The 15,027-nt window shown below is 44.4% G+C and overlaps 1 long non-coding RNA gene across 1 annotated transcript; it reads right to left on the minus strand.

Moving 5' to 3' along the window:
* Nucleotides 1-1,293: 1,293 nt before the first annotated feature.
* LOC102127675 (uncharacterized) lies at nt 1,294-14,923 on the minus strand. Its single transcript, XR_284487.4, has 3 exons — nt 12,338-14,923; nt 7,635-7,684; nt 1,294-4,398 (listed from the first exon to the last, which is right to left on the minus strand). It is a non-coding gene; the product is annotated as an uncharacterized lncRNA (long non-coding RNA).
* Nucleotides 14,924-15,027: the final 104 nt, after the last annotated feature.

Genomic DNA, 15,027 nt, shown 5'->3' on the forward strand with positions numbered 1-15,027 from the left:
AACTTTATCAGTACATCATCACACAATTCTAGAAATATGAAATGAGTTCTAGACCTGACTCTGCTAGTTCTAACCTGTGCCACTTTAGTCAGATTCCTTTCCTTCAGTTTTCTCACCCTTCAAATGCCAGTGATAATCCCAGCACATCTGCTCCCCAGGTGTTGGGAGAGACTTCGCTGCGTGTGATTATTACTTCAAAATAAACCTCTAAATCTAGGGCAGTTTGGAGAGGAAAAAAACAGGAGATGTGAAGGGGTAGGAAAAAGGTCATCTATAGAGAGGTAAAGGCCATGGATTCCACTGAATTCTACAGTTTGAGGGGTAAAGTGTAGCCTGTAATCCCGAGTGAAGGGCTTAGTGGTGGTAACATCTGCCCTTAAACGTCTTCATTCACTATGGCTCCCACTTCTTTCTACCACTCCATCAGCTTCAATCTTTTATCTGTCCTCAGAATAAAACCACAATGGGAGTTGGGGGGGCGGTGGTTATTCTCTGGGCTATAATTAATGGAATGGAATGAAAAGTGGCACCAGGTGTCAAAAGACCTGGGTTCTAGTGCAAGGTCTACAAGAAGCAGCTGTATGGACCCTCCTAAGATCAGTGGGCCTCCCAGGCTAGAGAGTGCCTGCTTCTCTGTAGTCTAGTATTTCCAAATTCACAACTAACATTTACCTTTGGAATTTAGGGACAAGGAAGTAGAATTCTCAGAAATCCCCCAAATCATAAGTTACTCTTTTTTTTTTTTTTTTTTTTTTTTGAGACGGAGTCTCACTCTGCCGCCCAGGCTGGAGTGCAGTGGCCGGATCTCAGCTCACTGCAAGCTCCGCCTCCCAGGTTCATGCCATTCTCCTGCCTCAGCCTCCCGAGTAGCTGGGACTACAGGCGCCCGCCACCTCGCCCGGCTAGTTTTTTGTATTTTTTAGTAGAGACGGGGTTTCACCGTGTCAGCCAGGGTGGTCTCGATCTCCTGACCTCGTGATCCGCCCGTGTCGGCCTCCCAAAGTGCTGGGATTACAGGCTTGAGCCACCGCGCCCGGCCATAAGTTATTCTTAAAATACTTCATTCTTTATACTCTTTTCTTCATTATCATAGGTATCTGGAAACACTCTGTTTACTAAGTAGACATATTAAGCCTATTTTTACTTACAAAGAACTGTAGCGTACAGAAAATATTTAAAAGACAGGAAGACACCAGGCAACATATATTGGATAGCATTCAAATAAATATAACATTTGAATATCCTAAAGCAAGGTAAACAGAATATAGAATCAATCGTGTCCAGACTGTTAACTTATTTTGCTTCCACAGTTTATTTCTCAGAACACCATAAGATTTGTATAAAGTATGCTAGGTTGTTTATCAAATCATTTTATCTGCAAGAACTCACCATTAGCAGCTGATATGGCCAGACATACAGACATAATGACATCACAGCAACCAAAAGTAGGGCTAATTAGATGGTGACTGTTTCTCTCTGCTATACTCCTGTCTCAGTTCTTACAGCCTTCAATTCAGTATGTTAGTATTTGATGAAGTTGGATTCTTTCAAACTAGTAATGTCTCTATAATGGTAAGTGTTAGTATTCACAGAATAATTACAATACTTCTCATTTCCTCAACTGATTTTTCTAGGGTTTATGGATTCAAAAAACATACATTTCCGAAGAAATACTGGGAGGGAATTCCCATGTGGAAACACTGGTCTGGGTCCTAGCCCTAGCCTCTGCATCATCATTCTGGGATGACGGTTTGTAATAGTGACCAAACCACGTAAGCTGGCATTAAGGCAGACCCTAGAGATCAGTGAACTCCTGCAGATCTGTGGTGAGTAGTAAACAACACATTTATTTTTTTTTTTAGACGAAGTGTCACTCTGTTGCCAGGCTGGAGTGCAGTAGCAAGATCTCGGCTCACTGCAACCTCTGCCTCCTGGGTTCAAGTGATTCGCCTGCCTCAGACTCCCGAGTAGCTGGGACTAGAGGCATGTGCCACCACACCCAGCTAATTTTTAGTAGAGACGGGGTTTCACCATGTTGGTCAGGGTGGTCTCGATCTTTTGACCTCGTGATCCGCCCATCTTGGCCTCCCAAAATGCTGGGATTACAGGTGTGAGCCACCGTGCCCAGCAAACAATACATTTTAAGTGCCAGACCAACACCATATAGATGTTTTAAAAACTAACAACTTTATTGTTGGCTACAGCAGCTTCTCTGGATCTATGGCCTACAAAGAACTGACTGAACCTCTGAATGAAAGAGTAAGAGCATTAGGTTTAGAATCAGAGTTGGGTTCACATCCTAATTCTGCCACGTACTTTACATGTTACATGTTCTCTGGTCTCAGGTTTCATCTGTAAAGTGAGGAAAACATTGCATTATAAGGATTATATAATGTTAAGAACCTATGACAATGCCTGGCAGAAATGGCCCTTTCCCCTCCCATTTCCTATTACAGTCAACCTTGACACCAGGGAAGAGGAAGGCCACTAAGAGCTTTCTGGTAACAGCAAACCACCCAATGAAGGCCACAGACAGAAAAATCTCCTTTGGAATTAGTCTCACTTTAAGAATATTCAAGGAAAAAAGTTTAATTTTGCCAATTCCATAAATCAAAAGTGACTATGTACTGTAAAGAGAGCTTTAGTTATTTAAATACTTTAAACATCAATTTGCCAAACAGGTGCAAGACATGCCCCTGTCCTCAAGCAGCTTACAATCTAGGAATACGAAGCTGACTGTGATGCACAAAGATGGCAGGAATACCATAAAAGAAGAGATTCCTGCCAACCATGGAAGCCAGGCCATACAAAGGAGCAGCAACATTTCACAGGCATTCATGCAGAAGGGCATTCCAGGCAGAGGGGACGGCATGAACATAGCAGTAACATCACACAGTATAGTGGAGCCATCCATTTCCCAGCGTGGGAGAGGAGATGCAGGGGATAATGATGGAAAAGGTGAGCTGAAGCAAGGTTATAAAAACCAGAGCTAGAAATTGGAGTTTATCCTGGAAGCAATACAGGCAGTCCACCTTGGGTCCCCAGCGCATTTTAGATAGGGTTTACTTTACACAGGTTTCCATATATAGCACAACATGATCTGTTGTAAAAAGCAAGGACATCACCATTACCATTCTCTTTGTTGTTCTAAGATAATCCCTCAAAATCTCCATTGGAATCCTCAGGAACTTTCCAAAGGCCCCAGCCTAAAGTCCCTACAAGATCTTTGCAAAGGACTCTCAGAGATTGTCTTCCATTTGGTATTTGGGAGCACGAAGATCCAAGAAGTACAGTAGTTATCAGCACTACACCCTGCACTACCCACTTTCTGGACCTCCATGCAGTTCAGTTTCCTGCAGTAATGTATAAAATGAAAACTGGCTCAGAGGGGTGGTTTACAAACCTTTAACAAAGAACGCTTTTAAAAAAATCCCCAGGCAGGCAGTCCCCAAGGTACTACTGTCAACCCCTGGAGCTCAATGAAACAAACCTAAAGACACAGGTCTGTCCGATTCCTGGGGCTATTTCTGTGTTCAAGTGAAAAGGTTAGTTTTGTGCGCTCAGAATCTACATCTTCACTGACAAAACACCAGAATTATCTGATACCTGTCATTCAGGCTAGGGAAGAGCCAAGACTTACTCCCAACCCATGAGGCTGTGCCAAAGTCCTAATATTCCCTGAGTCATACACAGGTTCATGGAGTCCATTCGTAGTCCCACCTCCTCAGAATTCAGGACCAACAAAAGCCTCTTTAGCAAGGAGAAATAATCCTGCTGATCCATGAAATGCCACCATTAGCAATTTATCCTTTTGATAAAGCACTTGCCAGTCCCCGTAGGAGGAGACATTCATCCCACACTCTTCCAGGTGAACAAGGTCACTAGGACCACTCCTCCCCATGAGAAGCAGCAAAGCAATTACATCCTAGGCACTTGAGGTAGGCCTACTGACTCAAGATGACAAGTCTCACCCTCACTGCGTCTTCCCTTCAGTCACTACATGTAACCATCCTGGGGCCCTCATGCCCCCTTATCCCCGTTAACCATGAAGCACTCAGAGACAAGTTACACTATGTTCTTACTTGGCCTGACTGGCTCAGCCTTTTCTTCCAGCTTTAGGAGCCTCAGACCTTCAGCCTCCACAGGCCATTTTTAGCTCCTCCGTGCCGACGGGAACATGGAATCCAGAGATGCTGGGAGGTAGAAGGTGTCCTCCTCTTCCCCAGAGTGCAGTTGATGAAGGCTGGAGGCAGCCGCTGGAGGTAGCCAGCAGAATGCACAAAAAGCTTTCCCCACTCAATCCTCTTCCATGCCGTCCTCAATCCACTTTAAATACTGCACATCTCCTTGACCCACAGGGAGACTGAAGACCTCTGGGATTTCAAAAGTATGTATAGCCTTTGGAGAGAAAGCAAAGCCCTGTGAGTGACTATGATTAGAATCAACTCATGTGATAAAACCCAACTGGCCAGCCTCATGGGAGGCTCTCTGCAACCTGCCTCACCCCACCTGTCCAGGTCCACGGCCTGTCACTCTCCAGCCTATGTTTCCCATCTGTCAACAAGTGGCCAGTTAGGCCAGATAGCTTTACAGTCTTACAGACATGGGTTCAAATTCTAAGTTTGCCCCTACTAGCTGTCTGACTATGGACAAGTCACTTAGTTTTCTTCAAATGCTCCTTAAAAAAAAAAAAGCCCTACATGACTGGACTGCTGAGGATTAATTAACACAAAGTATACAAAGCACTTACCCAGTACACCAGCTGGCACTGTATGCATTCATTAAATGCTAGCTACTCTTTTTATTATTATCCTATGCACATCACTTCCCAAAACAATCCCCCCACCAATATCTCTCTTGCCCACCTAGATTCCACCTGCTCCTGCTGATCAATCAAAAGCCTATTCTTGCTTCAAAAACAAAACAAACAAACAAACAAAACAAAAAAAAACAAAAAAACACCTCTCTATCCCTCAAGGTCCAATTCAACCATTGACCTTTTCCAAGGGATCTTCCCTGACAATCCAGGTCTAGAGGAATCTCCTCCTCTCCTGTTTCTTTCACCTGGCCATTGTCACACAGTGCAAGTTCTCTTCACTTTCTAGGCTGAAGAAACATGAGGACTTGGACCAGAGTGTCCCATCTGTCGAATGAGGATTATAATCCTCTGCCTCCTTTCTGCTGAATGAGGTATTTTAAACTTCCCATAACATGCTTAATAAATCACAGCACATGTATACATTCACATGTTGCTTCACATGTATGCTTAAACATTCTGTAAGTTGGGTGCCTGAAGATAATGAATTTTGTTAACTTACGTGTTTTTATAAGCGGACATACAGAATTCAAAGACATTTTTAACACATTAGTAATAAGAGCTGAGACTGATAAAGCATTTCATATATGGATTTCACATATTAATTTCCATATGCATAACAACCCATTTGTATAATCCCCATTTTACAGAAGGGGCAACTGAGGCACAGAAAGTATTCATATTTTCCAAGCACTATGGAACAAGTGGCAGGTGGGGAGCCAGGTTTCAAGGTAGGAGGTCCAACTCTCTTAACCCTGAAGCTGTCCCTCACCAGTTAAAATTTTAATTTCTTCACAGTACTGGCTCTACCAATGGTTCCTTACTCTCTCACCTCTGCTGAGGTGGTATCATAAGGGCCCCCTCTATAGCTAGTTTGAGACCCAGATGTAACCGTGTATTCACAGAATCCTAGTTCCCTAAGAAGTAAAGAAAAGGTTTCATCATCCATATAGGTGGTTTGCATCTCTGGCCCTATGTTAGAGTCAACCTGAGAAGATTCAGGTGACCACATTAGAGTCATCTAAAAAGAAAGGTGCTTTTTAATACCACTATACTTGATCCCCGCCCTGGCCAAATTAAGTCGAAATCTTTGAGGTGGGGCCTAAATTGGTAGTTTGAAAAATGTGTCCAAATGATGCTAATACATAGCAGGCAGTTATGAGAAACACTGGTTTAGACCAGTGCTTCTCAAGCTTTAATGTGCAGAGAAATCACCTGGGGGTCTTGTTAAACTATAATTTGATTCAGTAGGTCTGGGGTGAGCAGGAGATTCTACAGTTCTTGAAAGCTCCCAGGTGATGCCAATTCCAAAAATTCCACTTTGAATGACAGAATGATAAAGGTTTATACTAGAGGTTCTCAAAGTGATGGTCCACTGACGCCTGGGGATCTCCAGGACTCTAGGGGGTCCTTGGGGCCAAAACTACTTTCATAATATTATTTTGTTATTTGTTCTTTTACTATGTTGACATTTGCACTAATGGTTTAAAAAAAAAAAACAGGCCAGGTGTGGTGGTTCATGCCTATAATCCCAGCACTTTAGGAGGCCGTGGCAGGTGGATCACTTGAGCCCAGGAGTTGAAGACCAGCCTGACCAACGTAGCAAAACTGTCTTTAAAAGACAAAAATAATAATAATAATTAGCCGGGCATGGTGGCAGGCACCTATAATCCCAGCTACTTGGGAGGCTGAGGCAGGAGAATCGCTTTAACTTGGGAGACAGAGGCTGTAGTGAGCTGAGATCATGCTGCAGCATTCCAGCCTGGGCAACAGAGCGAGACTCCGTCTCAAAAAAAAAAAAAAAAGGTAAAACTGCTGGCACTTCAGCATGAGTTGAGACAGTGACACTAACCTGTACTCATTGTCATTATATTCTTCACTGCCACACAGTTGGACTTTAAAAAGTCAATTTCACTTAGCATCTCTGATGAAGTAGGCAAAATTACTACTTTAATTAAATTTCAATCCTTGCGTACATGCCTTTTCAATATTCTGTGTGACAAAACACTGGTAGGAAGTACACATAAAGCATTTCTACTACATCCCTAAGTTCACTGCGTGTCTGATTGTTTTAGTACAAGTTAAACTTTTTTTTTTTTGGTGGAACACCAATTTTACTTTCAAGTCCGAGTAACCATAATTTGTCATTTCTACAAATTATAGTTACTTCAGGTTTGAGTATTAGGTAGGCACTTCCTCAAATATGAATAAATTGAGCCCACCACTCAAATAAAGACAATTTACATCATGTATGGCCAATGATAAAATTGATGTTTTCAAACAAAACTAAATTTTGAAAGACCTGACTTTATCACCATGAGCTTAAAGTGTCCCAGAATTTAAAGATGTTTCAGAGGAGATCCAGCTGTCTTATTAAGCCAGAATCTGCTAAAATGTAAAATGTCATTCTTCTAAATTTTTTTGTCTTTAGGAAATCTTACTTTCCTTAAAAATGCATTATTTATGTTAATATGTAATGGTTTTATCATTTTAAATGAAATAAAAATATTTTTATATTCTGTTTTAGTTTCTAAAACAGTAAACTTTTATATAACCCATAAAGTTCTTTTGGGTCTCAATTTTTAAAAGTGTAAAGGGGTTCTGAGACCAACATTTTGAAGGCCACTGGTTTAAACTATCTTATTCTAGCCCCCCATTATACAGATGGAGAATCTGAGGGTCAGAGAGGGATAGGGACTTGCCCAAAGTCACATAGAAGGTGGCTGGCTGGGATCCAGGTCTCCAGCTTTTCAAGGTCATTCCCTTAGTACCTTGGCTGGTCCTATGGTAAAGGAGTGAGAAGACATGCCAACCTTACCTGATGCAGATGGACAGCATGAAGACCCTGGAAGTCTTTGTCTTCATTAACTATAGATGAAAACAAACAAACAAAAACTAAAAACTGCTGCTTTAGGGCCTGATCCCCAGTGCTGCCACTGCTCATTCATCTGGTCATTTAGGAGACAGCTTTCCTCCGGGGTCACCAGGCCCTGTCACTAGCTTACAAATGAACCCAGGGCATCTTATGTGGGGAAACACCTCAATCAGTTATCTCTGCTAACTTTTAATTGGAACCTGGAAAAAGGCCATGGTCTCACTCACTCCCCTATCAAGACCTCCTATGGGCCAGGCTTGGTGGCTCACACCTGTAATCCCAGGACTTTGGGAGGCCAAGGTGGGCGGATCACCTGAGGTCGGGAGTTCGAAACCAGCCTGACCAACATGGAGAAACCCCATTTCTACTAAAAATACAAAATTAGCTGGGTGTGGTGGTGCATGCCTGTAATCCCAGCTACTTGGGAGGCTAAGGCAGGAGAATCACCTGAACCCGGGAGGTAGAGGTTGCAGTCAGCCGAGATTGTGCCACTGCACTCCAGCCTGGGCAACAAGAGCGGAACTCCGTCTCAAAAAAGAAAAAAAAAAAAAAACCGACCCCCCTATGCTCACATCCTCACTCACTAACAGGATGTTAGTGGCTTCTATTTTTCCCTCCCAAAAGTACCTGGAGAAGGGAACAAAACCAAATTATGATGCTCCTAAGAGGAGCTCAGTGAACTGTCAAACCTGGCCCACCTAAGTTACCTACTGAGGAGAAAACTTTAAAATCTTTCCAAGCCTATATAAACAAGTCTAGAGTTGACCAAGGCCTCACATGTCATCTGGTCCAATGCATGCATCTCACATTTGCCTGAACACTCCTGGAGGTGGGAGGTTCATCATCTCTTGATGAAGTCCATCTAACTTAAAGGTTTTCACAAGATGCTTTTTCTTATAGTGTGCCAACATCTGCCACCTAGATTATTCCCCGGCTGGCCTCATCAAGAACCACCCCAGGACAGCACTGCAGAAACTCCTATGTCTTCTCTGCTGGAGCTCTTCCAATGCTCATCCCTACACACTGGTGCTATTTTGATCACTGACTTTCCAAGACGAGTGCCGATGAATGAATAACTAAAAAACACAGAAGACTGCAGGGAAGAAGTAAGCCTTACAGTTATGGAAACTTTTAGATGCTGAAAACAAAGTCAGCAATGATGATCAGAAGACAGTATAAGAACGCCATCAGGGGAAAGGAAAGACATTTACCCTGAGAATATCAACAAGGGCAAATCTAAGATGACCAAGGTCACTGGCCCTTCCTGTGTCACAGGACTGTGGCAAAAGAATACATCACGAGAAAGGATGGGCATATAAAGGAAATAGTAGGATGAAATTCTACTCAATTTCCCAACACTGGTCTCCAGACTGACTAAATGTGACTCATCTATACAAGTATTTAAAAATTCAGAGACCTGGGCCCCCATCCTCAGGGGGTTATTGACTAGATTGAGGCTGGAGTTCAGGGATAGACAGCATATACTTTCACAAAACTACTCAGGGAGACCTACAATCCCAAAAAAGTTAAGGTCCACTGGTTTGTGCCAGTTTTTGCAGGTGACGAAATAAAGGCCAAAGAAGGGAAGAAATCACCCAAAAGGTGAGCAGCAAAGCTGAGCTGGAACCCTGTGCTTCTGACCCTCCCCTACGGTTCTTTCTGCCCCCTTCACCACCTCTGGAGTTACTCTGTAGTCACTTCCAACCTTAACACTTCAAGATATTTCCAAGATGAGAAAACAAAGCCCCCCAGACAATTACAGAAAAATGAGATGGTAACTACAATAGACAGAAGAAAATAACCTCTTACGTGATGCCTAGACAAGGATTCACCAGCAGACACCCCTTCCCCTCCTCCATCTAGCAATGACACAGCCCAGTCACTCCTCCCCAAGTAGCTGGGAGTGACAGTTTCCTGGTAAAATTAGAAAAACATCCCACAATCTGCAGGACACCAAGTGGTGCCTCCAAGGACCAAACAATTCACTGCCCTTACCTAGCTGCCTCCAGCACAGATCCCCAGGAGCATTAAAGAGAAATCTGTCTGCCTTCTCCCTTCCTTCCCTTCCCCTCAGTCCTGAAGCTGGGGGTTTAGGGATGAAGAAGTTCATAGTCTGCTGGCACGGGGCACTCACCAGGACACATGAGGACAGAGGGCCGCAGGCAGTTTGGCAGAGGGCATCATGAGCCCAGCCTGTCCAGAGCATCACAGGTAATTTAGCTGCACCATGGCAGTGAATGGCAGCCATGGGCAGAGGTCCTAGTGGGCGGGCACTGAGGGCCTAAACTAACCTCTCTCCCACCACTGCCTCCTTGTTCCTCCCTGGCCTGGTCTGCCAGGCTTGCCAGGACACCAGGAGAGAGACAGTGGAGGCAGCAGCAAAGAGAGGGAGGAATTTCCACTGGACACCCTTCACCCTTGAAACAATGCAAGCATCATACCAGACCTACAACCCTTGCAAAAATACACTATTTTCACTTTCCATTCAAACAATTTTAAAAAAATCAAAATTTTGGGACGTCCCCAAAGACATAAACTTTTGTTAAGAACACAAAACCTTCAGAATCCACAGCATACACACACACGTACACAAAATTCTTCCACTTTAAAGAGGTCCAACCCACCAACAAACAAGAGAAGCACGCACATGGCTGCCTCGCTGGCCCCTTCCTCTCAGAATCTCCCTTCTAATTCTCCTTGGCTTAGAACACTCTTAATCCCTACTTCTGTCCTTAATGAACTCTTTCCAGGCCATCCAAAAGATACTCCCATAGTTCTCTGCCCATAAGGCACTTTGCACACACTTTTTTTTTTTTGAGGCAGACTCTCGCTCTGTCGCCCAGGCTGGAGTGCAGTGGCGCGATCTCAGCTCACTGCAACCTCCGCCTACTGGGTTCAAGCGATTCTCCTGCCTCAGCCTCCCAAGTAGCTAGGACTACAGGCACATGCCACCACGCCTGGCTAATTTTTGTTTTTAGTAGATGGAATTTCACCATATTGGCCAGGCTGGTCTCCAACTCCCGACCTTGTGATCTGCCCACCTCGGCCTCACAAAGTGCTGGGATTACAGGTGTGAGCCACCGTGCCCGGCCTGCACACACTTTTGTGGTAGCATAAACTATGGAGAGCAGTAACAAATAAGAAAAGCAACAAGCTAATGGCTGTTGCCCTTCTGAATATGGACTCCACTGTTATCAGAATTTCCAAATTTTTAATCCAGCTTTTTAATGTGAAGTAGCCTCATTTTAAAAATGACAATTCTGGGGGTAGGGATACAGAGCAGAAAAGTGTAAGTAAACTGTTTAAGAGAATTATGTCTTAGTTGTGGCAGGAGTAACACAAGTGTTTTAAAAATTCAACAAACAGCACACTTTAAGTTGGCAAATTTTATGTAAATAGTATCTTAAAATAGAGAGGGCAAAATGCTGGAAACCAATTCAAAATTGTTTTCAACTAGGCTGACCAAACAAAACACATCTGTTAATCAAATCTGGCTTGCAGATTGCCAGCTGACAGTCTCTGCATTTATTGTAATTACCTGTTCACCTATCTGTTTCGTTCCCTGGGATTAGAAATTTTTTTTTCTTTTTTTTTTTTTTGAGACGGAGTCTCGCTCTGTCACCCAGGCTGGAGTGCAGTGGCCGGATCTCAGCTCACTGCAAGCTCTGCCTCCCGGGTTTATGCCATTCTCCTGCCTCAGCCTCCTGAGTAGCTGGGACTACAGGCGCCTGCCACCTCGCCCAGCTAGTTTTTTGTATTTTTTAGTAGAGACAGGGTTTCACCATGTTAGCCAGGATGGTCTCGATCTCCTGACCTAGTGATCCGCCCGTCTCGGCCTCCCAAAGTGCTGGGATTACAGGCTTGAGCCACCGCGCCTGGCCTTAGAAATTCTTAAAGGCCTAATATACTTCTTAGCAAAGTGTCTGACAAAATCCAATAGTTAATCAGTTGTAGGCCTACTCCTGTCATTTATATTGTGCAGACTCAAGCGAGTTACTTAATTTCTGTGTGCTTTCAGGGGATTTTTCTCATAAAGGAAGGTCTAATATCTCCTTCATAGGTCTGAAGTGAAGATTAACAGAGAAGATTAACGTTAAGAGTGCTTATAAAATGTGGCTGGGTGCAGTGGCTCACACCTGTAATCCCAACACTTTGGGAGGCCGAGGCAGGCAGATCATCTGAGGTCAGGAGCTCGAGACCAGCCCGGCCAACATGGTGAAATTCCATCTCTATTAAAAAGACAAAAATTAGCCGGCGCACACGCCTGTAATCCCAGCTATTCAAGAGGCTGAGGCAGGAGAATCACTTGAACCTAGGAGGTGGAGGTTGCAATGAGCTGAGATTGCTCCATTGCACTCCAACCTGGGCGACAGAGCAAGACTCAATTTCAAAAAAAAAAAAAAAGATACCTCTTATAAAACGTAAGGCCATGTCATTCAAGAGCAAGTAGTCTCTTGTCAACTACCAATGTAAACTCTGAAAACCTCCATTTGTGATTGAAGAACTTACTATCTATAGAATATGGTTAGAGAAAATGAGGCTGAGTGGTCCTAAGGAAACCTTTATATTTTAAGTCACTAAAATCAAGACCATGATCTTTTAGAGCTATTACATTAATAAGAATGGAACTGTTAATGACCATTTACCTCAGATCCTGAGATGATTTCCTGAGCCGATGTCCCCAAGTTTAGCTCAGGACCCTGCAGAGTTTAAGCGCAATGTTTGTTACATGACTAAAATGATAGGGATGTGTGGCTGGTGATGAAAAGGATGATGGTAATTATGAAAATGATGTTAGCGTAACAAGGGAAGGATGGTCTCTGGAATCTCTTCATCCTTCAACTCAGGTACCTCTACTCTCTCCAGATTCACTTCAAAGGTTACATTCCAAAGGTTCAACTTCACATTAATGGCTTGGACAGTTTCTTCAGACATATCAAGACTCTGAGTGCCATGCCAGAGGGTCCAGGCTTTTCTTCTGGCAGCTTCTTATCCTCCATCTTGTCCTGCTCCTTATCGGATCCTGATTCAGAGTCAGATTTCCCCTCAGACTCAGATTCTGTATCCATCACCTTCACCTAGATGACATCCTCTTCTTCATGTCTTCTTTCTCTTTCCAAGTCCTTTGCTTTATTTTGAAGGTTCTTCTGCATCTCTTTATAGGTATAAGCAATTTATTGAAATCTTTTTTAAAAGCCAAGCTTTAATCCAGGAAAGGATCCATATCAATTGCAGCATCAGTGAGGCCTGAGGTCTGGCATCAGACAGCATTCAATTTCCTCTGTCTGCAAAGACTTCTTCCTATGGACATAGACTCTCAGTTGTGACTAAAGATTGAAACTTGAGTAGCTCACTAATTTCACTTTCCCTGATATCAATGAATCTTAAACCCACCTGTTTTGCAGACACTAAGTTTTTTTAACTTCTTCATTAGCTCTAGGGAAAATGCATCATCATTCACACATCCTCCCACAGTTTCCAGCAAGCTTAAGAGTGGCTGATTTTATATCACCCATCACCTCTTTTATCACTACCAAAGAATCAGCAATATTGTACTGTTGCCATGTTTCTTTCAGAGTAAGGCGAAGGTTTTTTTAAATACAGTCAGCAAAGTGGTCAAACATATGTTTGGTGTAATACCTCCCAAATGCTTCGATTATACCCTAACCCAAGGGCTGAAGAAAGCTAGGGCCTTCCTGAGGGAGAAACACAATCAACATTAGAATGAACAAAGAATAATGAATCTGGGTGATTGGGACCTCCGTCCACAATTAGCAACATTCTGATTTCCGGATTTTTTTTTCTGTTAAATGACTTCGGACTTGATGGATAAAAAAATAACAAAACCAATCCATAAAGTGGCAATGGTGATTCTGGGTGTGTTCACAAGAAAACAGGAAGGCGTTTATCTCTTTCTGAAAGACAAGTGGGGGATTAGAGTCTTTGTAAAGCAGCAGTGGTTTTATCATTTTGTCACCTGAGGCACTGCCACAAAAAAAATGAGGGAAATCCTGTCCTTAGCCTCCTCTAAGCTTTCCAGAGTTTTGTCTTTTGCCCCAAAAGTAGGAAGGCACGCACAGAAAAGATGGGTCGTCTCCTTGGTGTTGAAGACCTGTTGAGGCACATAGCCTCTCTCCAGTTGCTTGGAATACTCGGTGCCCACTCAGCATTTAAGGGTCCTTCCTCCCCATCAACCTGGTACATTGCAAAACAGCAGCGATTTTTAAAGTTCTCAAACCACCCCTTGCTCCCATGATACTTATTTGGGTTGTCCTCCCCAGATGTTTCCTACAGGTTCCCTGTGGATATATTAGGCCTGGTTGCAGATGGCCTTCCCGGTCAGATGTCGCCCTCTACCATCTGGCCCTCCACCTAAAAGGTTAACTGGATCTCCACCTTCACGATGTTTACATTACCGGGAATACACAGCAGCTTGGAGCAGATGGGCGACCAACTTTCCACACTGGTTTTTTTTGGTTTTGGGGTGGGGGGAGGGCGCCAAGGTGTTGGGGAAGCAGGGTCTTGCTGTCACCCAGGCTGGAGTGCAGTGGCATAATCACAGCTCACTGCAGCCTCGACCTCCCAGGCTTAGGTGAGCCTCCCGCTTCAGCCTCCCGAGTAGCTGAGACTACAGGTGCGTGCTACCACACCGCACTGATTTTTTTCTTCTTCTTTTTTTTTTTCTTTTTGGTAAAGACTGGGTTCTCACTATGTTGCCCAGGCTGGTTTCGAACTCCTGGGCTCAAGCGATCCTTCCGCCGCGGCCTCCCAAAGCGCTGAGATTACAGGCACGGCCACCGCGCCCACAGCTGCTTCTCCTTGGTGGACTGATCAACACCAACAAGGCGGCGCACGTCCCTATTACTCACGCCTTTGTCCGGCTCCTGGAGAATACTCATCCAGTCTTCCTGGAGGCACGACGCTCCGCCTCCTCTTGACAGGTGTCTGGCCCAGGATCAAGATTCCCCTCCAGGCCTCCGCTCCGCCTGGGGCGGCCTCACCTGCGGTCGTAGCCGCGGTGGCCTCCCTAACGGCTGCGGTCGCCCCCGCCTAGAGCCTGGTTTTGGAGCCGCGAGGCCGCCCACGAAGCTCTTTAACTTCCCGTAAGTCCCCATCCTCGCCGCTCCGCTGGCTGGGAATTTGGCAAGTCTTGCCCTACGCGATAAACACGTAAGCCAACTGGCTAACTGGCCTCCGCAATCTCCTGAGCAGCGCCCTAGATGACGCCAGACAGAGGGAGCCGCAGCCACTGGCTACAGTTGACACGGCACTAACGGACACTTCTCGCGAGGCTTGGCAGCCCCATAGCAATCTCAGGGACAAGGAGGCTGTGATC

The sequence above is a fragment of the Macaca fascicularis genome, chromosome 15 (assembly GCF_037993035.2).
Source record: "Macaca fascicularis isolate 582-1 chromosome 15, T2T-MFA8v1.1".
NCBI classification, from domain to species: domain Eukaryota; kingdom Metazoa; phylum Chordata; class Mammalia; order Primates; family Cercopithecidae; genus Macaca; species Macaca fascicularis.